The 23,270-nt window shown below is 40.2% G+C and overlaps 1 long non-coding RNA gene across 1 annotated transcript; it reads right to left on the minus strand.

The window, feature by feature from the left end:
• Positions 1–3,245: 3,245 nt before the first annotated feature.
• Positions 3,246–10,287, minus strand: LOC123334888. Its single transcript, XR_006553080.1, has 2 exons — positions 10,058–10,287; positions 3,246–3,685 (listed from the first exon to the last, which is right to left on the minus strand). It is a non-coding gene; the product is annotated as an uncharacterized LOC123334888 (long non-coding RNA).
• Between the last annotated feature and the right edge of the window lie 12,983 nt (positions 10,288–23,270).

Consider the following 23,270-nt stretch of genomic DNA (forward strand, 5'->3'; position numbering starts at 1 on the left):
AAAACTTTTCAGGTGATTCTGATGTCCAATCAAGATTGAGGACTATTGTTCCAGAACAACGACTTAGTCTTTCCTGCCCACAGCTGAAAGTAAATCTCTCCTGCTCCTGAACTTCCACAGAACTTTTCATTTCTCTCTGATATCAAGGAAGATATCAAGGAAGACTTAGATTCCTTCAAGACTTAGAAATTCCTTAAATTCCTTCTGAGCCCTACTGTTTTATCCTGTCTAATTTTCTTTGTGGTCAAAAGATGATTACTGTGAAAATTAAAACAATATTCCTTGTTCCAACAGGAGGAAGAAACCATATTCCTATCGAACATAAATCCACTGTGGCTATATGTGTGCCTGACTCAAGACTTCTCCCAGATTTTAAGCTCTTTGGGACAAGGTCCATGCCATATTACTTCCACAGTGCCTAACATGACTATTCAAGATAATAAAGATGTACAATTTGTAACAAGCACTAGTTTTATCAGACTATCAGAAATTCTAAATTGTTTATCACCACCTCTGGGACCATGACAAACAATGATAAAAAGAAGAAAGGAAGCTTAACTATGATATACACAAATTATGTCTTGCTAGTCACAAATTCTGTCATCATATCTTATAAGACACATATCCAAAAGGACTTTAAAACACTTCAAACCATTGAAATCAGTTCTCATCAGAATATTGATCTACATTTAATTTTGGGGAAAAATGCAACAATTTTTAAAGGAATACAATGCATTGAATGATTATTTTGTGCTTAGTCCTTTACTAAGCTCTTTTCAAACATTATCTTATTTAATTCTCAGAACAATCTTATAAGGGCGGTATTAATATTATCATCATTTAGTTTACACATGAAGAAATTAAAGTTAAGAAACTTGCCTATGGTTACACAGAAGGTAAAAAGCAACATTGAGATTCAAACCTAAGTCTTTCTGATTCCAAACCCCAAAGCCTTATGACCAGGGTAGGGTTTTGAATATCTAGAATTCTTCACGTAAAATGCAAGCTCTTCCCAGAACACTTATCAATCTTTTTTTTTTTTTTTTCAAAATAGCACTTTGGTAAAATGAATTAATTATCTCTATTACAAATGACTTCTTAAAGCAAAAACTTGATATATAGTAACTTTAGAATCGAGAAAAAAGGATGCCAGAATCCAATCCCTACTGTAGAGGCTCTCTCTTTCCCCAAATGTAATTGTGACAGTACAGTGACAGAAGCTGTGAGAACAGTTAAAGGATGGAGACTTCACGAATCTTCTATCAAAAGCGTAATACTCAGAAAAGAGCTGACAGATAGGCACTATCTATTGCTATTCATATTTGTAATTCTATTCAGGGATAGTTTGCACCAGCAAAGTTCTCAAAATTTCAAATGGGGGAAAGCTTATTGAACTTTCATTTAATATATATAATACTTGAAATAAAAATAACTCAGGTTCAGGTGATAGCACTATGCCACCAAAGAACACAAATCTTTTTACATGTAAACCTTGTTATATGAGATTCATGGACTCCATTCTCTTCGGTAACCGCCAGCATATTTAGATAATTGATCATGCGTACTGCCCTTGGGTTCCTACTGACTGTCAATTAAGTTTGCTCTTAATGTCACTGCATGGAAATTGCTATAAGCAAAGACAGATGACACTGCTGCTTCAGGGTGATAGGGTTTGAAAAACATCATGACAAATGCTTTTGGCAACTCACGGCAGAATATTCAGATGTAAATTCCACTTTACATCAACAGTGTAATATTTATCTTTGACAGTCCTGATTGCCTACTAGGAGGTCCATTTTAGAGATTAGTTTGAATAAAATGTTATTTTTAAATGTTTTTTAAACTGAACTTCTCATAATAAAAATGTCAGCAACTACTTGATTACTTCATTGAAATCCTATAGAAGGTTTTGTTTTTGAGGAAACTAAACTCATTTGAAAGAAACAGAATGATGGTGAAAGCCACATTATGTATATTTGGATTTAAGGATACTAAAAGTAGTGGCCTTTCATTTTTTTATTGAGTCGCTGCCTCATTAATGGGATGTATCAGTCATGATGTTTCTTGTTTCAAATGACTGAATCCCCAAGTGAACCAGCCACAATGGACAACAGCAAATTTATTGGCTCATATAACCCATCTGCTGATGGGTTGAAAAGACATATGTGGACCTGACCTCTGGACCCAAATCCAAGGACTCAGACCTCTTTGGTTGTATATTCTATCTCTCAAATCTTCCTACCAGCTTCTTTCCCTCAGATTAGTTTCTTCATGTGGCCAAAAACAAACAAACAAACAAGCCCCACACAGCCCTAGGTTTATCTGCCTCAAGCTCCTAGAGCTTGTGACTAGAGAGAGAGAAAAGGCTCTCTTTTCCTAACTTGACCTTGAAAAGTCACAGTAAATGAATTGTATTGCCCAAACTTGGATTACCTGCCCATTTCTTGGATTAGTCACATGCGCAAGAGCTGAAAAATTCTGTTAGATCCCAGACTCCTTCAAGGTTAATGCCTACCACAATAGCTAGGGGATTCATTTCTGTGATCAGAAGAGGGAGAGATCTAAATAAATACAAATAAGAGATATTCCACAGAACAAAGATGAGTTGCACAGTGTAAAAAAAAAATCTTACAATATTATTGCTTATATTGTTGAACAATCATTAATGTTAGTAATAAGGTGTCCTTTTTTTTTTTTTTTTTTGGCAACAACCATACTGAATTGGGTTGACTTATCCATGAGGTTATTTGGTTATTCTTTCCCACATTCAAGGAGCACTACTTTTTGGTGAGCTAAAAGAAGTACAAGATCTTTAGTTTTCCTTTTTTGTATAGATAACTTGTACCTAACATTGGGCTTCCCAGGTGATGAACAGGTTAAGAATCTACCTGTCAAATCAGGAGACACAGGTTGGATTACTGGGTCAGGAAGATCCTCTGAAGGAGGAAATACCCCCTCCAGTATTCTTGCCTGGAGAATCCCACGTACAGAGGAGCCTGGTGGGCTCCAGTCCATGGGGTCACAGAGTCAAACTTGACTTAGTGACTGAGCATGCACACACTCAACATTATCATTGGTCTAATTAGAATTATTTTCCAATCAACAGGAAAAAACTACAATTTTAACAACATTATAATGGTAACTTTTCCATCCATGAGGTGCCACATTAAAATTTTAAAGATATTCTTTGTACAGATTGCAGCCAGGTTTCACGTGTTAAAGTATTACTCAGGCAAGTACACATGTTTGGGATAATTATGCAGTTTTCCCTATTTATTTATGAAGTGTCACATTAAAGTTTAAACCCAGATTTATCATTGAATATAGATACCCCATGCATAGCAAACAGCAGTTGCCTCTTCAGTTTGGATGTTGAGTGTTAAAAAATTCAGCTCTCAAAACCAGCTGCTTAGTGTTTAAAGACAAAGCTAACCAGATAAAGCATCACAGAGCTTGAAATGTATATAATTCACATTGACTAAGACTTGAGAAGTGAAAATCCACTGAACAGTTAATAGAAGAATCACATAAGTTATTGATGATAAATATTTTTTTTTGGTAGGCTCTACTTTCACATATTTATATATTCTACAGCATTTCTAATGCTGATTCTTCTAATGTGAACTTTCTGGATGACTGGATTCTGCAGTAATTCTTCAGTTCATTGACATAGTTCGTGAATTACCTACAAATGAAAAGTTTAAAAAAAAAATCAAAATTGAGACCCTTAAGATGCCCAAATATTCTATTTCATCCTTCACTGCTGCTGCTGCTGCTGCTAAGTCGCTTCAGTCGTGTCCGACTCTGTGCAACCCATAGATGGCAGCCCACCAGGCTTCCTGTCCCTGGAATTCTCCAGGCAAGAACACTGGAGTGGGTTGCCATTTCCTTCTCCAATGCATGAGAGTGAAAAGTGAAAGTGAAGTCGCTCAGTCGTGTCCGACTCTAGTGACCCCATGGACTGCAGCCTACCAGGCTCCTCCATCCATGGGATTTTCTAGGCAAAAGTACTGGAGTGGGGTGCCATTGCCTTCTCTGTCATCCTTCACTAAACCTGCCCAAATACCTGTTTTTCATTCTCAACATGTAATACTTGCAAAATTCAGCTTGGTTCATTAGAAAATCAAACTGGAAAAACAGAGGAGGTATCTGGGTGGGCCACAGGGCAGGGAAGTGAATTCTGTTATTGCCACCCCCTAGAGGGGAGTTTTGGCAGTGCAGGTGATCATGCAAGCTCTTGAAGCAAAGGAACACAGAGTATTCAGGTTCAGTTAAGATCAGTTCAGTTCAGTCACGCAGTCGTGTCTGACTCTTTGCGACCCCATGAATTGCAGGATGCCAGGCCTCCCTGTCCATCACCAACTCCTGGAGTTCACTCAGACTCATGTCCATTGAGTCAGTGATGCCATCCAGCCATCTCATCCTCTGTCGTCCCCTTCTCCCCCTGCCCCCAATCCCTCCCAGCATCAGAGTCTTTTCCAATGAGTCAACTCTTCGCATGAGGTGGCCAAAGTACTGGAGTTTCAGCTTTAGCATCATTCCTTTCAAAGAAATCCCAGGGCTGATCTCCTTCAGAATGGACTGGTTGGATCTCCTTGCAGTCCAAGGGACTCTCAAGAGTCTTCTCCAACACCACAGTTCCTAAGCATCAATTCTTCGGTGCTCAGCCTTCTTCACAGCCCAACTCTCACATTCATACATGACCACAGGAAAAACCATAGCCTTCACTAGACGAACCTTTGTTGGCAAAGTAATATCTCTGCTTTTGAATATGCTATCTAGGTTGGTCATAACTTTCCTTCCAAGGAGTAAGCGTCTTTTAATTTCATGGCTGCAGTCACCATCTGCAGTGATTTTGGAGCCCAAAAAAATAAAGTCTGACACTGTTTCCACTGTCATCCAGCAAAGTGCTGTCCTGGTGTGAATCTGAACTTCAAGGCTACAACCTGCCTCCCAAGCTCCAGATTCATTTATTCGACTGCTTACCTTTTTCACCAAGTATACACTAAGTAATACTAAGTATTTCACCAAGTAAATACTTCTTTCACCAAGTATATTTAATACTAAACATGTGTCAAGAGGATATGGCGGTGAAGTCATGAGAGAAACAGACACAGATGCTGCCAGGAGTCTAGCTGAAGCACCAGAGAGAAATCAGATGGTCACACAAATGGAAATGCTCTGAAAGAAAACAAAACAAAATACTGGAGGAATCCTGCACAGAAGCAGCTGGGTGCAGGATGATCCTACAGGGAAATCTTCCCCTCAGAAGTTACTCAAGTTGAGAATCAAAGGATGAGAAAGGAGTCCCAAGACAGAAATGGAAAGGACAAGAAAGACCATGTTTATGTTAAATCTTCTAGTGAAAGTGAAAGTGAAGTCGCTCAGTCATGTCTGACTCTTTGCGACCCCGTGGACTGTAGCCTGCCAGGCTCCTCTGTCCATGGGATTCTCCAGGCAAGAATACTGGAGTAGGTTGCCATTTCCTTCTCCAGGGAATCTTTCCAACCCAGGGATCGAACCCAGGTCTCCCGCATTGCAGGCAGACACTTTAACCTCTGAGCCACCAGGGAAGCCCAAATCTTCTAGTAACTACCTTAAAAAAGGTAAAGTTAATCTAATAGCATTTTATTTAACACAACATATCACTATTTCAATCTGTAACTAGTATTAAATATTAATGAGACAGTTCATGCTCTCTTTTCGTACTAAGTTGTCAAAGTGTATTCCACACGTACAGCACATCTCAATTCAGACGAGCCATAGTCCAGGTGCCCAACAGCTTCATGTGCCTAATGGCTATTATTTTGAACTGCACAGCTCTTGATAAAAATGAATAAAGCACATAATTATAACCTGTGGTAAGCACTCAGGAGATCAAGGCCAGAAAGTGCAATGGTGAGGAAAGGTAATAAATTGGAGGGACAGAGAAAGGCTCTGAATAAAATAACATGAAAGATGAAGTCTGAAGTACGTCTGGGCATTAAGCTGGACAAATAGGCACAAGCGTTTTCCTTGAAGAGGGAGAAACACGTGCGATGGCTCTGAACAAGGAAAGAGCTCAGAGCATTAGAGAACTCAAGAGAGGGTGGGCCAGGCAGGGATGCTCTAGATGAGGGAAGATCATGGGGGGCCTCTGGCTATAACCAAAATATTTAGATCATAAACCACATTCAACTGGAAGCCAGAGAAAGGGTTTTAGCAAGTTAGCATTGCCTTTAACCACTCTCTCTTCACCCACCCCTGACACACTAAAACCAAGGGTAATTATTAGCTAATAATTTGTTCTAGTAGCTAAGTCTTGTTTGAATCTTTTGTGACCCCATGGACTGTAGCCCTCCAAGCTCCTCTGTTCACGGGATTTCCCAAGCAAGAATACTGGAGTGGGTTACCATTTCCTTCTCCAGGGGATGTTCTTGCCACAGGGATCAAACCCGAGTCTCCTACATTGGCAGGCAGATTCTTTTACCACTGAGCCACCAGGCAAACCCGAGTTAATAACTACCCAAATCTGTATAACCTGTCTTCACTAAATCAAGGTTGTTTTAAGAACTGTATGTCCTTTAGACAGCATAGCCTGAACAATAAAATGTTCACCAAAGTTTTCCAAGAAGTTGAAGTTAGTTGTGTCTAGTTCAATCTGAGGTGGCTATGCTGAATAGGACCAGTGACCTTTCAAGTAGTGTACACTAAATAACCATTTGACCACTGAAGGCTGAAAACCCTACCCTCAGATCTTCCTAAACACCTCCATTTTTCATGTCCAGAGGCCTGAATTTAGCTACACTTGTGTAGAATGATGACAACCACACATTTTCCAATTACCTTTCCCCATGCTCCGCATGCTAGCCCTGCCACTTTATTACTTATCCTATAAGGATCCTGAGCTTTTAGGGAGACAGGTATAAGACTCGTTTTCCTATCTCCTTACTTGCCTGTCTTGTGGGTAAACCCTCTCTCTTTGCTGCAAACAGGGTCTCAGCATTCTGACTTGCTGCACATCAGGCAAAACAAATCTGGTTTATTAATGACACCAGCTCCAAAAGCAGAATCACATCTTTCTTCTCTGACCTCCCTTAGCACAGGGAAGACCAGCATAAGGGCAATTTGCCTGGTGAAGTATTAATCTCTGTCTTCCACACTCATCTCAGACTTACTTGAGATAAGAATGGCAATTTTTACCTTGACTTCTCCAGCATGCAGCACAGCGACTGACACAAAGTAGGTGCTTAATACGTTTTTAAGATAGAAAAGGGAATAAAGAGTGTTGGGAAAGAAGGCTTGGAGAATAAAGTAGAGGGAGTCCAGGTAGGTGGCAACTTTGAAAGGTGGTCTCTAGGTAGTGCCTAGGGTGTTTGGTATTGTTCGGAAGAATAGCTCTTCCCTCACTTCGTCCAGAGCAAAGGGTTCACAAAGCTTATTAGAGGAGCAGACCCTTGCAAGTCTTCAAATGAAGAGGGCTGGGCAAGAGGCAAACTGTCTGAACTCTTTCTGTGCTGTTTCTTTCTAAACTGTCCAATTTCTTTTAAAAATGGTTATACAATTATGCAGACTAGGTTGAAAGGTCTTAAGTAAAGCAAGCTCACTTTCAGTGAACACTCAGATATCCAGAACTCACCCCAATTACTCAGAAACTGGTTCTAACTCCACCTATCTGCCCTAATTAGTGAGGATGAACTTAATTGAGGCATCAGCTGCAGGTAAAATCAACAGTGATGCCAGCCAGAGTGGACTGAAGAAGGTTTGGGTTATAATAAGGGCACTCGCAGGCAAAGTTGTCTCTCTTTCTCTCGCCTCCTCAGTCTTTCCTCTCTTCCTGCCTCATCTTCATGATAGTCAAAGGAGACAAGAATGCATTTGAATAAAAGTGTAGCAGCAAGACGCTACCTATGGTTATCTGTGCGTGTTAGTCGCTCAGTCCTGTCCGGCTCTTTGTGATCCCCATGGACTGTAGCCTGCCAGGCTCCCCTGTCCATGGGATTCTCCAGGCAAGAATATTGAAGTGGGTTGCCATTTCCTTTTGCATATGATTATCGAGAGCAGATGCATTTCATTAGTTTCTATACACAACCAGACAATTCATCTCTAAAACTAAGCTAAGAGGCAGAGAAGATTCTACAATGGAAATATTTGATTCTGGTACAAACTTTTAAATGTTTAGTAATATGGGTCATGTATGTCTCATATATTCAGACTAAACAGGACTTAGTTTTGGGAATTTTCATTTTGTTTACATATGAGGCAATCTTGATGAAAATAATAAAATATGGTTGACCCAATTCAAAAGACCTAGAATTGACCTATGATTTTGAAACATGGTCTCCTTCCACAAAAAAAAATTAATTTTTCCAGACTATAAATGCAATAAAGCATCATAGTATATATAATGAATTCATGATGTCACTACTGAATTAACTCCCAAGGACATAGTAAAGATTTATAATTAGAGCTTCATTTTAATAACGAAGCACAGAGGCTAGAGAAACTAAAAGTATTAGATCATTCAAGATTTAAATTTAAACAATGAATTTTATGAAATGGTGACAATCTCATTTCTATACTGTTCCTTCAGATCATGACTGGCTAGACTGTAATGTTTAAGTAGTGTTTTCCTGACTGTACATAATCATTTGTTTACTTCTCTTATGTGTCTAGTTTTTCATTACTCTGCCAGTCTCACTTTTAAATTTAATATGTAATTTCAAAGCAGAAAATCAACTCTAGTTTCTATATTAACTATGAGAATTATCCAATATCCTTGTAAGCATTGACAGGGCCTGCAGTATGCTAAACCTCTGGATGAGCCCACATCAACTTTGATTGTAATGAAAGGCTGTGGTTGTCCCTGGGTAGCTAATTAGATAGCCACCTTTTGTCTATGAAACTAAAAATGAAAAGAAATGCGTTTGAACCAATGTAAGGGCAGGGTGATAGTTTCCTGTAAATACATTATTTTCTGAGTTCTGTTAATGGAATATTAGATGAGTTAGACATACATCCCTTTGAACATCTATTTTTTTGATCCCTTTGAAAATATATTGAATCTAAATTCTGACATGAACTAGAATAGCTGAATTACACTCTCCATTCTTACTTGCCAGTTTCCGTTTTCATTTTTTTTTTAATATCATTGCTAAAAAAACCCTAATATGTACTATTTAAGAGCAAAGAGAGATTTCCAGGGTAATCAGCACTGTGTTGAGCATCCTTTCATCCACACATGAAAGTTCTTTTTTTTTTTTTTATTGACAGCCCTCTTCACCCAGCACCTATTTGCATTTGATCCTAAAAAGAATAAATATATATGATATATTATATATTAACTGATACCTCTGCTAACACAGAAGTTTAATGGGTGAGAAAGATAAATAAAAATGTGTGGAAAATACACACTTTCACAAGTGTGTTTGAATGCAAACAACACATTCCCTCCTTGTGATTGTTTTTTGAGTAGCCACCATTCCTGTACCAGGGTTATTTATTCATGGAGGGAAACTTGAACATTAACACTTACTCCAAGGAGACTTAAAATGATTAAAAATTATTTTAAAGGACTCTCATGCTTGTGCTGGGGCACTAAGTTGTGTCTGACTCTTAGTAGGACTTGAAATAAAATCTAACCAAAACTTCTGGAATCATACTTAGATCACAGCAAATAAGAAATTATTATTTTATAGAAATTGGCAAAGAAATAGCATTGTTTCTCCACTAGCAACGTATTCTGATTTGTAACAGTGAAGTGCTCCAGAAATTCTTCTCTGTAACTTATTCCAAAACCTCATACCTTATTGTAAATTCAATTTCCATTCATGACCTGTGTGTGAAATAAAACAACCAGCCATTATCCTCTGCAAAAAGAGCACTTTTATATTTGAAGTCAACACTTCAACCTGGCGTTCTCATCTGCACCTAGAATGCTAGCAGATTCCATGGATTTTATTGGCTAATGGTTCTTCTCTGTAAATAGTAAAAGTCCCTCTTTAATTTAAAGGGGAGACACTGTATCTTCTTCTGGGAAGTATTCAAAATATTCAAAGTGTTACTATAAGGCTCTTACCTGTTAAACATTTGGCATTTTTCTGCCCCAGTTCTTGGGCTCTCCTTGAAGTTAGAGTCCTGGTAGCTTCTTTTGCATCTCAAAGACAAGTATGGCTATTCTGTGTCTCTCCCTCAGGTGAGCATTTGAGAGTGGGGGTGGAGACAGGATAGTCTCCTTATCTTGATTTCCCAATTTTCCTTTCATGAGGCAGGAGCTGAAAAACACAGAAGAAAGGCACAGAGAACGCTTTATGTCAACAAACACACATACCACATAATTATATTTTTTCCCAATCCAAAAAGGATGTGTCCATCTATTTTTTTCCTAAAGAAGAGAAAAAACCAGCAACTTTCTCAAAGTTACCTCAATCTACATCTTCTGGACATTATCAGTTCAGCTCAGTCACTCAGTCGTGTCTGACTCTTTGCGACCCCATGAACTGCAGCACGCCAGGCTTCCCTGTCCATCACCAACTCCCAAAGCTTACTCAAACTCATGTCCATTGAGTCGGTGATGCCATCCAAGCATCTCATCCTCTGTTGTCCCCTTCTCCTCCTACCCTCAGTCTTTCCCAACATAATGGTCTTTTCCAATGAGTTTGCTCTTCTCATCAGGTGGCCAAAGTATTGACTATTACCAATACATAGCTCCATTACATTTCTCTCACAACTGAAGTTGGCCTTAGCTGTCTCCATTGTTTAAACTTCCAATTGGTTTTTGCTTGTCTTTTCCCATTTGCTACTTTAAATGCAATGTGCTCACTTGTGTCTGACTCTTTGCGACTCCCTGGACTGTATGTAGCCTGCCAGGCTCCTCTGTCCATGGGATTTCCCAGGCAAGAATACTGGAGTGGGCTGGCATTTCCTCCTCCAGGGGATCTTCCTGACCCAGGGATCAAATCTGCGTCTCCTGCATTGCAGGTGAATTATTTTTACTGAATTAAACAATACTGAAATGTTTACTCAAACTACTGGTTGCCTATTCAACTGCCATTTACTGCAGTAACAGTGTAAGTGTTCTACTCTCAGTCCCACCAACATGCAACCTGTGTACCCAAGGCTGCCTGCCACTCACAAACACTCTCTTCTCAAACTGAGGGCTCCCACTCATCTGTAGCACCTAACAACTACAGTGTTTATTGGCAAGAATCTTTGGATGCCACATTAATACCACTACAGCAGCCCAACTATTCTGGAGAATATTTTCTTGATGCCCAATATTCATTGGATGCCTACTTCAATACTTTTAAAAATGTCTAAGCCTCACAAAGCAAAGGATCTACTTCTTGAAACTACACAATAAAACATCAACGAAAGACAAGCTTTAAGATCAATTAAAATTCTATCTGATAATGTTTGAATGATAATCAAGATTGAAATACCTCTCAGCTGTCATCTACTAAATAGAGTTGTGCTCTCAAAAGATACATACATGGTCATTCTCTAAGGATATTGAAATAATTCTTTGATGCATTTGCAAAAATTGTGTGGAAAGATAATACAAAGAAGGAGATTAAATTTTATACATCTATCAGTGGCAAATTAATAGAATACACAATACATGTTTCTACTTTCAGGATGTATTCTTGGAATTTATTATGCACATCAGTTATTAACTCAAAAAGACCTCTGAGATTCTGAGAACTGGGCTTTACATAGAGCATGTGTGAGTGCTAAGTTGCTTCAGTCATCTCTGACTCTTTGCGACAGTAGCCTTCCAGGCTTCCTCTGTCCTTGGGAGTCTCCAGGCAAGGAGCCTTCCCAAACAAGGGACTGAACCCTATGTATCCTGCATTGGCAGGCAAGTTCTTTCCACTAGCACCACCTGGGAGGCCCTATATAGAGCATCTCATTGCAAATGAGATTAATAATCCTATTAAGTATTATTGGTATAGTTGATCTTAACCTTATAGATGAAGAATTTGAGTTGTTGGCATGTTTTGTAACTTGCCTATTCAAGGCTGAATGTTTGTGTGCCCCAAAAAATTCCTTTGTTGGAGCCATAATTTCTACTGTAATGGTATTTAGAGATCATTTGTAAGATAATTAGATTTAGATTAGATCATGAGGGTGGGGACCTCACGATGAAACTAGTGCCCTAATAAGAAGGGGAAGACACATATCTCTCTTCATACATGAGCACTGAGAAAATGTCATGTAAGGACACAGTAAGAGGACGGTTGTCTACTAACCAGGAAATGGGTCTTCACCAGAAACAAAACCTGTCAGCACCTTGATCTTGGTCTTTTCAACCTCCAGAAGTGTGAGAACTAAATTTCTATCTTTGAAGCACATAATCTATGATATTTTGTTATAGCAACCCAAGCTAACTAAGACATTGCCCAATTTTTCATGGAAAATTAATAGACAGACTCTTTGACAGTAGAAACACACCTTTCCAAAGGTACCAGACAGCTTTATCTTCCACACATAATACTGGTAATCATAATGTACTGAGCAGAGACATCTGAATGTCATTGGCCAATCTTGAGATATCTTCATGGATTAGATGGAGAAATTAAAAATAATGACAGAAGAACAGCTATTAGCAGATCCTTACTTGACCAAATGACCTTAACAAATGTTTCCAGTTTATCACTGTCTGGAATTCTTGCTCTATTTACTAAATTATAAGGAATTTGAGAGCAGGATACATTTGAAATACTAACACATGCCAGTTATTAAATATTTAGGGGCTGCCAAGTGCTGTTCTAAGTGGTTTACATGTATCAGTATGAAGACATTTAATCCTCACAACAACCCTATAAGATTTTTAATTAATATTACTATTAGTATCACCATTTGATAGATGAGAAAAATTGAGTCACAGAAACAGTACTTAATTAAAGCTAGAAGAGCTGGGAGATGGAAGGGCTGGACTTGAATGTAGTCATCCTGGCTCCAGAGCCCACAGGCTTAACCATCATCACCCCTTTTGTTTTTTGACTGCACCACATCTTCATTGTGCATGTAGGATCTTCAGTTGTGGCATGTGAACTCTTAATTGCAGCATATGGGATCTAGTCCCCTGACCAGGGATCAAACCCATGTCCCCTGCATTGGGAGCTTGGAGTCTTAGCCAGTGGACCACCAGGGAAGTCCCATCATCACCTTGTCCTGACCCTCTATCTCATTCACTTTTGAATCCCCAGCAATTATCCCAGTGCCTAATTGTTCACTTTCATTGTGTTCATTGAATGAATATCTAAGTGACGGATAGATCAACACCCAAATTAGTCACATAAATGCATTATGCATAAAGACAGACTATCCAGAAAATGGGACTAAAATCCTGTTGTTTAGGAACAGAGGATGAAACTGATGAATGCGTGAAAAGTGCTGACAGGAAGGCTCTGTGGGGAATGGAGTGGTTGTAAAAGGAAAGGAAGTAGTTCTCATTCCTGCAGTTGGTGTTATTTCCCAAGAGACTGATCTACCAATATTACCACTGGTATTTTATTATTTTTAAGTGTCAGAATTTGTAAAAATCAGGGAATCCATGTTCCTAAAGCATTTCAAATATGAAATGTACAAACACTGTCAAATAACCCGGCAGCTCCCAGGCTCCTCTGATTTCAGCATCAGGCTCCCAGGGGCCTCACAGCTGTAGGCTCAGATGCATCTAGTCCATTGGGATTCTAGCACCTTCCTATCCTGTTCAGCTCCCTCAAGGGACCTTTTAGAGGCACCGTCTCAGAGACACTCCACTTCTCAGGCTACTGATTCTGAGTCAAACAGTTTTAATTTCTCTCCCTGACCCAGAGGTGCCCTGTCCTTGGTCTGACTTCTGCTTCTTCACCTGCCTTTGAGGAGCCACTTGTCAAACTCAAGCCCAGCTCTTATTTGTTTGTTTGCAGGAGAGGAGGAGCAATCAGGGGCAAAGGTAGGAATTATAGGAGTGGAAAGAAAGGCTGGGAAAATGAATTATAACTGTGGGAACCAGGGAACAGGAAGGAAGAGGAATTAGAGATTAAATGGAATAAGATTAAATGAAACTGTTGAACAATATTGGATATAATGGCATTATGGGAATAAAAATACTATATTTTGTAATTAAAAATAGCACGTTGTGAAGGAATGCATGGGAAACCTTCTACTAAGGGAAGGAAATTGGACCACATGCATAAATGCTACTGTCACTTCTTAGGAAAGGATGCAGATTTTACTGCATTACTTCAAAGGGTAGAAGAAATTGCCAAGAAGAAAATTTTAGACCACTGTAAGGAAACATTTCAAACAAAATTCCATCTGAAAATTAATGGGCTGTCTATAATGACAGTGAATTTTCCGTTAACTTGAGGCAATTAAACAAAACTTGGGTAAGTGCTTCTTAGGAATCCTATACTGATAAGTTTCCTGAATTCCTAAATCAAAAGTTCTATATTCCTTCCCCCAATACCAACAACTATAATGACTATGTTTCTAAAATTCCTCATAACAAGAGAACTTTAAGTCAAAAAAAAAAAAAACTTTACTGGGATAATTAATGTTAGAATAACTAAGGTCATTAAAGGAAATCTTTTTTTTTTTTTCAATGAAAGGGAATCTTAAGTATTTTAAATATTTTCTAAAACTAAAACAATAACGACCACTACACACAGCAAATAAAGAAGTTATCAATAACTTTTACATAACTTAAATAGTAATAATTGATCCCGAGATGCAGTTTTCATACCATCCTTTGTTCAGGATCTTCTTTTTATTCAGTATGAAAGAAATGCTTGAAATCAATTGTGCTTTGTTGTAGAAGCTAAAACAAAGACTGTTTGCTTATCCAGGTCTACAAGGATTAAGTTGCCAGGCACCGCAGTCCTTACCCCACAGTACACCCTGAAAGGAATTCAAGACATAGAACAGAATGAGATACTCTGTGCTTTGAGAAAACAGGCAAAACTGGCCCTCAGTTATATTTTAGGAAAGAAATGTTTTATGAACCTAAATTCTTGTATCTTCCTGTACTTAGAAAAACACTAAAATCATTAACTGAGAAATCTGTTCCTCCTGACTTGCAATGACCTTCTACTGAGATGTGTGCTTGATTACACATCCTTCTTAGCCAAAATCATATCTAAATCTATCTGTGAAAGTGATAGTTTCTCAGTCCTGTCCAACTCTTTGCAAACCCCATGGACTTTAGCCCACCAGGCTCCTCTGTCCATGGAAGTCTCTAGGCAAGAATGTTCCAGTATCCATCCCCTTCTCCAGAGTATCTCTGCAACCCAGAGATCGAACCCATGTCTCCTGCATTGCAGGCAGATTCTTTACTGTCTGAGCCACTGTATATATATATATCCATCCATGCTGGTCTCTCTTAGGAACAGTTCCTCAGAGCTACCTGAGAGTCTGTCTCCTGGGCAGCAGTATTCAGTAAAATTCCAGAATAAAAGTGACGCTCACAGCTTTCAAATGCACACTGTGAATTTTTTATTTCAGTCAACAAAACTATGCCTTGGGAGAGGCATTTTCTTCTACCCTACTTCTCCTTTAGTCTCTTCTTCCCTCCAAGACCTCAATCTCTTTCTAATTTTTTAAAATCAGAGCTTTTAACTTCTGCCTCCCAACTTCTTCTGCCCAACTCTATTGCATAACTGTAGAAAAACTTGCATGCCTCAGCTAATATGCTTGTGTTTTCTGACACATATGTTCTAGCAATAAACAGGGGAATGCTTCAAATTCCTGAACAGAGGTTATTCACCAGAGGATCCTAGAAGGTAGCAGAAGTCTTAGACTTGGCTCTACGGGCAACCTTTGTAAGACTGAAGGCTTCTGGTCCTCCCAACACCCAGGAAGAACGTTCTGAGACTCAAGTTATTCTCTCTCTGCCTCATTTCTCCCTTTGAAAATGAGTGCAACAGATCCCTTCCTGCTTAGTCATGTGCTCAAACCCCACGTTTTTTCTCCCAAATTCCACTTCCACCCTTTTTTTCCTACTTATCTCCAATAGTGGGCAGCCAATATTTGCTGCCAATTTCATTCTCTGAATGAAATTCTCTAGATTGTTGAATAAGAAAGTCAACTTGACTGTGCTGGAATTTTGCTTTAGGGAAATTCCTGCTCAGAAAGAATGCATGTGCTTTCCCAAGGGCTTTTCAGTTGTGTTCTTTATTGTTTTTAAAATTTTATTTTAAAATTTATTATTTTAAATTTATTTTAAAATTTATTATTTTATTAATATTATTATTTTATTATAAATTATTATTTATTATTTTAAAAATTTTAAAAAAGGACCACTAACTGTGAATTAGTTAACTCTTTAGAACAGGACAGTTGCTTCTCTTAAAATAAATAAATAAATAAATAAAAGATTTTAGTGTGATTGCCTGCATCCGTGCTGAACTGAACTCACATCTCCTGCGTCTCCTGCATTGGCAGGTGGAATCTTTACCACTGTGCCCCCTGGGAAGCCCCTTTAATAAGATTGCTGCTGCTACTGCTGCTAAGTTGCTTCAGTCATATCTGACTCTATGCGACCCCATAGACAGCAGCCCACCAGGTTCCTCCGTCCCTGGGATTCTCCAGGCAAGAACACTGGAGTGGGTTGCCATTTAGTATGAGGTAAATCTTAAACAAGAGAAAACAGAAATTTCTATAAATTAAGTATAGGTGACCAATAGAAAAAAATATATATACTCAGAAGCTATACTCAAATTCAAAGGCTGTATTTAATGGAGGTAGAGGGGTAGGAGAAGGATAAAATATTTTAAGGACAACAAATCTTTCTATTCAGTTTCATGCTAAATTAAAATCAGAGGTATATGTTATTGTTTAAAAAAGAAAAAGAAAAAAAAATGGAGTCATTTTCCCCCAGGACAGCAAAACAAGACTTAATTACAGTTCCAGCCTTTTCCAGGAATGTGATCTTTAAACAGTCTGAAATTTCCTGATCAACACTAATCAGATCATCTGCATAATAAAGATGCCTGCCTTTCCCTTACTCCAAAAAAGAAGACAGGCTGGCTGGAAACAATCTTTTCTTTTATACTGCTGATATCTTCTTGCCACTCTCCTTCCGCCTATTAAAAAAATCCTTCCATTCTGTACTACTGAGGCAGGAGATCGATGGGCTCCACGTTAGAAATTAAACAGGCCTCCTGTTTGCACTTCATGAGGCAGGAAGAAGTGAGCTTCAGGCTGAACACTTATAACCAGTCTGCTGTTTGCATTTCCTGAGATAAGACAATGGTTGTTGTTCAGTTGCCCAGTTGTATCTGACTCTTTGTGACCTCATGAACTGTAGCCCACCAGGTTCCTCGGTCCATGGGATTCTCCAGGCAAGAATACTGGAGTGGGTCGCCATTTCCTTCTCCAAGGGATCTTCCTGACCTAGGGATTGAAACTGGGTCTCCTGTGCTACAGGCGATCTCCTGCATTGCAGATGGATTCTTTACCGACTGAACCACCGGGGAAGCCCCAAGACATAGGTGGACTACAGTTAAGACATTTACAATCAGCCTCGTGTTTGCCCTCTGAAACAGAAGTAACAACAGAAACAGAGTAAACAGCCAGTTTTTTGCCTCTTGTAAACAGCTTAAGGTAACAGTCATGGCAAGGACAAAGAGGGGCAAAACCCTGTTTGAGTAAAGGATTAAGGGATCTCAGCTCCACATCCTTCTTTGGGGGCAAGGAACCACTACACACAGAAAGGGTCCTTAGGGATCAAAAGTCATAAAGGGATACCATAATGAGTCTTGCTCCTCCCAGAAGCCTTCACTTCGAGATCCATCTTGCCTGAGGGTGTGTGCGCACCAAGGTGAGGGTCTCAGGGCAGGTTAGGTGTGGAAAAAGAAACCAGATAATTGGCTAAAGGAAAACAAAGATTGGGAAGAACTGACCTATATAAATGACTTAACCACCTCCTTACTGCATTCCCCCTCAGTAAGGGGGACACCCACACCTCTTCTCTCTGGGTGTGCCTCTCTGCCTTGCTTCTGTCTTAACAAACCATTTCTCTCTGTGCTTTCCAACTTGTTGAGCTATGTCTGTAGTAATAAACTTTGTACCTGCCTTTACAGTTTTTGTCTCCATGTTAAATGCATTTATCACTGGGGACAAAGATCCAAGGAAAAAATAGCTTCTAGCCTCTAGCCCTTTCTGGTCTGGTGGCTAGGATTCTTGGTTCCATTCAGGCTTCCCAGGTTCACTTCCTGGGGAAAGAATTAAAATCTTGTTTCATGCTGCCACTCGCTGCTGGCTAGCCGAGACCACTGCCTGTCAGAGTGCCCTTCTATTTGTTAGATGGGACACCACCCAATTCATGAATTGCTCAATAAAGCCAATTGGTTCTACAAATTTAGTCAGTTGAATTTTGTTTTTTAATAATCATTATTCAACAAATGCCTGAATTTGGATCTTGGCTTACTCTCATCTTCCCTGGTGGTTCAAACGGTAAAGCATCTGCCTACAATGCGGGAGACCTAGGTTTGATCCCTGGTTTGGGAAGATTCCCTGGAGAAGGAAATGGCAATCCACTCCAGTACTCTTGCCTGGAAAATCCCATGGATGGAGGAGCCTGGTAGGCTACAGCCCATGGGGTTGCAAAGAGTCAGACATGACTGAACGATTTCACTATGCTATGCTATTCAACAAATGGGCTTCCCTGGTGGCTCAGAGATAAAGAATCCACCCCTTAAGCAGGAGACTTGGGTTTGATCCTTGTGTTGGAAAGATACCGTGGAGGAGGTATGGCAACCCACTCCAGTAATCTTTCCTGGAGAATCTCATGGAAGAGGAGCCTGGCAGGCTAGTCCATGGGGTCACAAAGAGTTGGACTAAACAAACAACAACAAATTCAATAAATAAACTTATAAATGGGCTTAATGTGTTCATTTTTGCCAGAAAGGAGGATGTGCAAACATCCAGAGCACAGACAGAGACATTATAGAAGAATGCAGGGGGATACTGAAATCCTGGGGAATGCAAGTGAACAAAGGAGAGAGGATAGGGTGTTTAGAAAGAGGAAGCAATATATAGCAAAGGAAAGCAAGACAGGTGAGTCAATGAAAGAAGGAAGAGCATGAAGGAACAAGAACAACATCTACCAGCCATAGTGACATGAGAGAGAAAAACAACAACAACAACAACAATTATCAACTGGCAGCAGTAGTCCCTTTAGGCATCTCTTAAAGTGGTGTGGTTCATTTGCCAATTTGGCATCAGAAGGCTAATTAATTTTTTAAATTGGATTTGAATGCCTTTAAAGGCAGATTTTTCTCCTCAGTTTTCTACCAGACTAAACATGTCCTAAGATCTAAAAACCTAAGTGGAATGGAATTTCAAGAGTGGTATTGGATTTCTTCTAGAATGGAGGACCAATGTTTAAATAGATCCCTAGTCTACAGCCATGGTCAGCATCACCATCCAGAATTTTAATTCCTAGATGTGTTCTCTCCCTTCAGAAAGCGCTATGTCTCTCTGCCACTGAATGCAGAGTCCCCTTTATAAAGCATTTATACCTTTATCTTCACTCCAGAACTCTCCTCAGATAAGAAGAAATTAAACCTAGTTTTAACAGGAGTAGAGTAAGAAGGCCTAGCAGCATTTCATGTTCAGTTGAGTAAGCAAGATATAGTAAGGAAACAGTTCTGAAACATAGCTGGTCTCCTTGGAAGGGGTGTTCCTTGGAAGGGAGTGCAGTGCCCAATCTCTTCTCTGAACAACTCGGGCCAGGTGTTTTTTTGGAAGCCAAAAATTTTTCCAACATTTCTGAATAATATGGAGTTCAGAGTATAGGCTGCAGAAGCACCTTCTTACATCCAAGGAATCAGAGGCAGCACTCTAAAGTAAGCATATTAAAGGGCTGCCATGAAATGTACAAATTTTACACACCAGATTGTATTATCTGTAAACTGGTTTGTCACTGGGCAGGTATTAAGTTAAAAGATACAACCAAGCCAAAGAGTGAGAGAAGGGAGTATTACTATTACTTGCAACAAGGGGAACACTGGGGCTATTTCCCAAAGCAGTCTTCCCAAACAGCAAAACTGGGGAAGTTTTAAGCTAAGTATGTGCATATTCTTGAAGGGGATGAGCCAAGGAGAATTCAGAATAGAACTGGGGCAAAAGTTGGCAGAATCCAGGCTCTAACTGACTGAAGTCAAAGTGAAAGAAAATGAAGTCGCTCAGTGGTGTTCGACTCTTTGTGATCCCATGGACTATAGCCTACCAGGCTCCTCTGTCCATGGGATTTTCCAGGCAATAGTCCTGGAGTGGATTGCCATTTCCTTCTCCAGGGGATCTTCCCAACCCAGGGATCGAACCCAGGTCTTCCTCATTGTAGACAGACGCTTTACTGTCCGAAGAGATAAGCAAAAGTCAGCATCTTCATTCCTTAAGTTTTAGATAGCCTGGTGGTTGAGTGCTTGAGGGAGTTTGGATTCAGCAAATAGCTCGAGAATGTGCTTCAGGCTAATGTTTACCTTCAAAACAAAACTGGAGGCTTTACAACTGATTTATTGTCTCTGATGTGGTTAAGTTATTCCTCTGGCCATGGTAATTTAGCAGTTTGTTCTTACATTTTTTTATTCCATTAAACTCATTAGCAACTGAGACCTATTCTTCTGCACAGGGAAGCATTGTGGCCAAGCTTAGATCACATGCTAAAAAGCTATGCCTGGATCTTTTCCTCTCAGAAACCCTCTATCTAATCTGCCTACAGTTGGAGAAATATCCTCTGCAACCCACTCCAGTGTTCTTGCCTGGAGAACCCCAGGGATGGAGGAGCCTGGTGGGCTGCTGTCTATGGGGTCACACAGAGTTGGACATGACTGATGCGACTTAGCAGCAGCAGCAGCAGCAGCAGCCTTTTGTCAGTTCAGGCTAGGTTCTGCTCCTAAATAAATTTAGGTCAGGAGAGTTTTTCTGGCAAAAAGGTAATACCAATCTCAACCAATCAATCAACAAAGAAATCTCAATTTTCAGGACAAGTTGGATTTTAGAATTGTGGATAAAATGTTGAGAACCTGCACCATATAAAAGGGAATATGCAGAGTGGCAGGAGAACCTCTTTAAGACAAAAAAGAAAGAAAGAAAGAAAGAAATAGAGCAAGCAAACAAACAAAAGTAAACAAGGCAAGTGTTGAATGAAGAATTTATGAATAAATGATTGTCATCTGCATAAGGGAATGAAGTGCAGCAATATAGAGAGGTAGGGACATTAGTGAGGATATTTTACATACATCAAGGGCATGAATACCTGAGTAATGCAAGAAGGATATAGATGCAGATGTGCCTGAGACCAAGAAGCAGCCAATAGGGTGCAAAAGTTCTGCAGGAAAAGATAGGGGAGATGCAGCAGTAGGGCAGGAGGAGGTTTAAGCCTGGAGACAAGGGCAGGCAACTGGAGCCAAGAGGAAGCTGGTCCAGGAATCTTCCTACCACTAGAACAACCAAGACCAAGGAAACTGGAGTCTCAGTGATGTTGAGGTGCTATGATCCACGTGTCTGTGTCCCCTAAAATTCAAATGTTGAAACCTAGCCCCCAAAGTGATGGTATTAGGAGGTGGGTCACTCAGAGATGATGAGGTTATGAGTGTGGAGCCCTCATGAATATAATCAGTGATCTTATAAAAGCCACCAGTGGACTTCCCTGTTTGTCCAGCATTATGACTTCTAGCACCCACTGCAGGGGCATGAGTTTGATCCATGGTTGGCGAAGTTCTGTATGTTGCACTGCATGGCCAAAAATTAAAAAATAAGACTTGAAAAAAAAAGCCACCAGTGAAAGCTCTTTTGCCTTTTCCACAATGTGAAAACACAGAGAGAAGATGGCCACCAAGGAAGAAGTAGGTTCTTACCAGACACTGAATCTGCCAGGATGTTGATCTTGGATTTCCCAGCCTCCCAAACTGTAAGAAATAAGATTCTGCTTTTCCTAAGCCACCCAGCCTCTGGTACAGTGTTATAGCAGCCCAAATGGATTAAGACGGGAGGGATTTCAATTTCTACAACTGATCTGTTAACTTCGACTTCTTTATATTCTAGTAAGTGTCTGACTTCTCATCTGTACAAAGGATTTATCTCACTATTGGGTTTGGTTGAATCAGCTGAGTCGTCTCTTCACATCAGGTGGCCAAAGTACTGGAACTTCAGCCTCACCACTCAAGATGGTGGAGTAGAAGGACATGCGGTCATCCTCTCCTGCAAGATCACCAAAATTGCAACTCCCTGCTGAACAACCATCGGACAGAATGTTGGATCCCACTAAAAAAAGATACCCCGTGTCCATGGGCAAAGGAGACTCCTCAACAAGACAGTAGGAGGGGTGAAATTGCATTTAGAATCAAATCAAATCTCACACCTGCCAGAGATGCTCGGAGGGCACAAACAAAACCTTGTGCGCACCAAGACCCAGGGAAACGAGCAGTGACCCCCACAAGAGACTGAGCCAGATCGGCCTTTGAGTGTGTGAGCGTCTCCTGCAGAGGCACAGGTCAGCAGTGACTTGCTACAGGGACTGGAGCTCTGGCTGCAGCAGACTTGGAAGGTGTGGTGTGTTGCATAAGTCCTCTTGGAGAAGGTCAACATTAGCCCCACCATAGACCCACCAAGCAGATGATCTACAAATTGGAGAATAATTATACCAAAGAAGTTCTTACACTGTTGCAAAACTTCTAGGGCCCACAATGAATTTCCCAACCCTGGGATCTGGCAAATGGACTGAGAAACCCCCAGGGAATTTAGCTTTGAAGGTCAGTGGGATTTGATTACAGAACTTCCACAGGATTGGGGAAACAGACTCTTAGAGGGCATAAACAAAACCTTGTGTGCATCAGGACACATGAGAACGGAGCAGTGACCCCACAAGAGACTGAGCCAGACTTGCCTGTGAGTCTCCAGGAGTCTCAGGTAGAGGCGTGGGTCATCAGGAGCACTGAATACAATAGTCCTGGGGGCCGTGGTGGCATGCTGGCATAAGTTATTTTGAAGAAGGTCCCCATTACTGCCATTACCCTTACCATAGTTTAGTCTTAGGCCAAACTACAGAAAGGGAACACAGTCCCACCCTTCAGCAGAAAATTGGATTAAAGATTTACCGAGCATGGCCCCACCCACCAGAGCAAGACCCAGTTTTCCCTACAGCCAGTCCCTCCCATTAGGAACCTTCCACAAGCCTCTTTTCCTCTTTCACCAGAGGGCAGACAGAATGAAAACCATAGTCACAGAAAACTAAACAAACTGATCACATGGATCACAGCCTTGTCTAATTCATTGAAACTATGAGCCACGCCCTGTAG

Source organism: Bubalus bubalis, chromosome 8, assembly GCF_019923935.1.
Source record: "Bubalus bubalis isolate 160015118507 breed Murrah chromosome 8, NDDB_SH_1, whole genome shotgun sequence".
NCBI classification, from domain to species: Eukaryota; Metazoa; Chordata; class Mammalia; order Artiodactyla; family Bovidae; genus Bubalus; species Bubalus bubalis.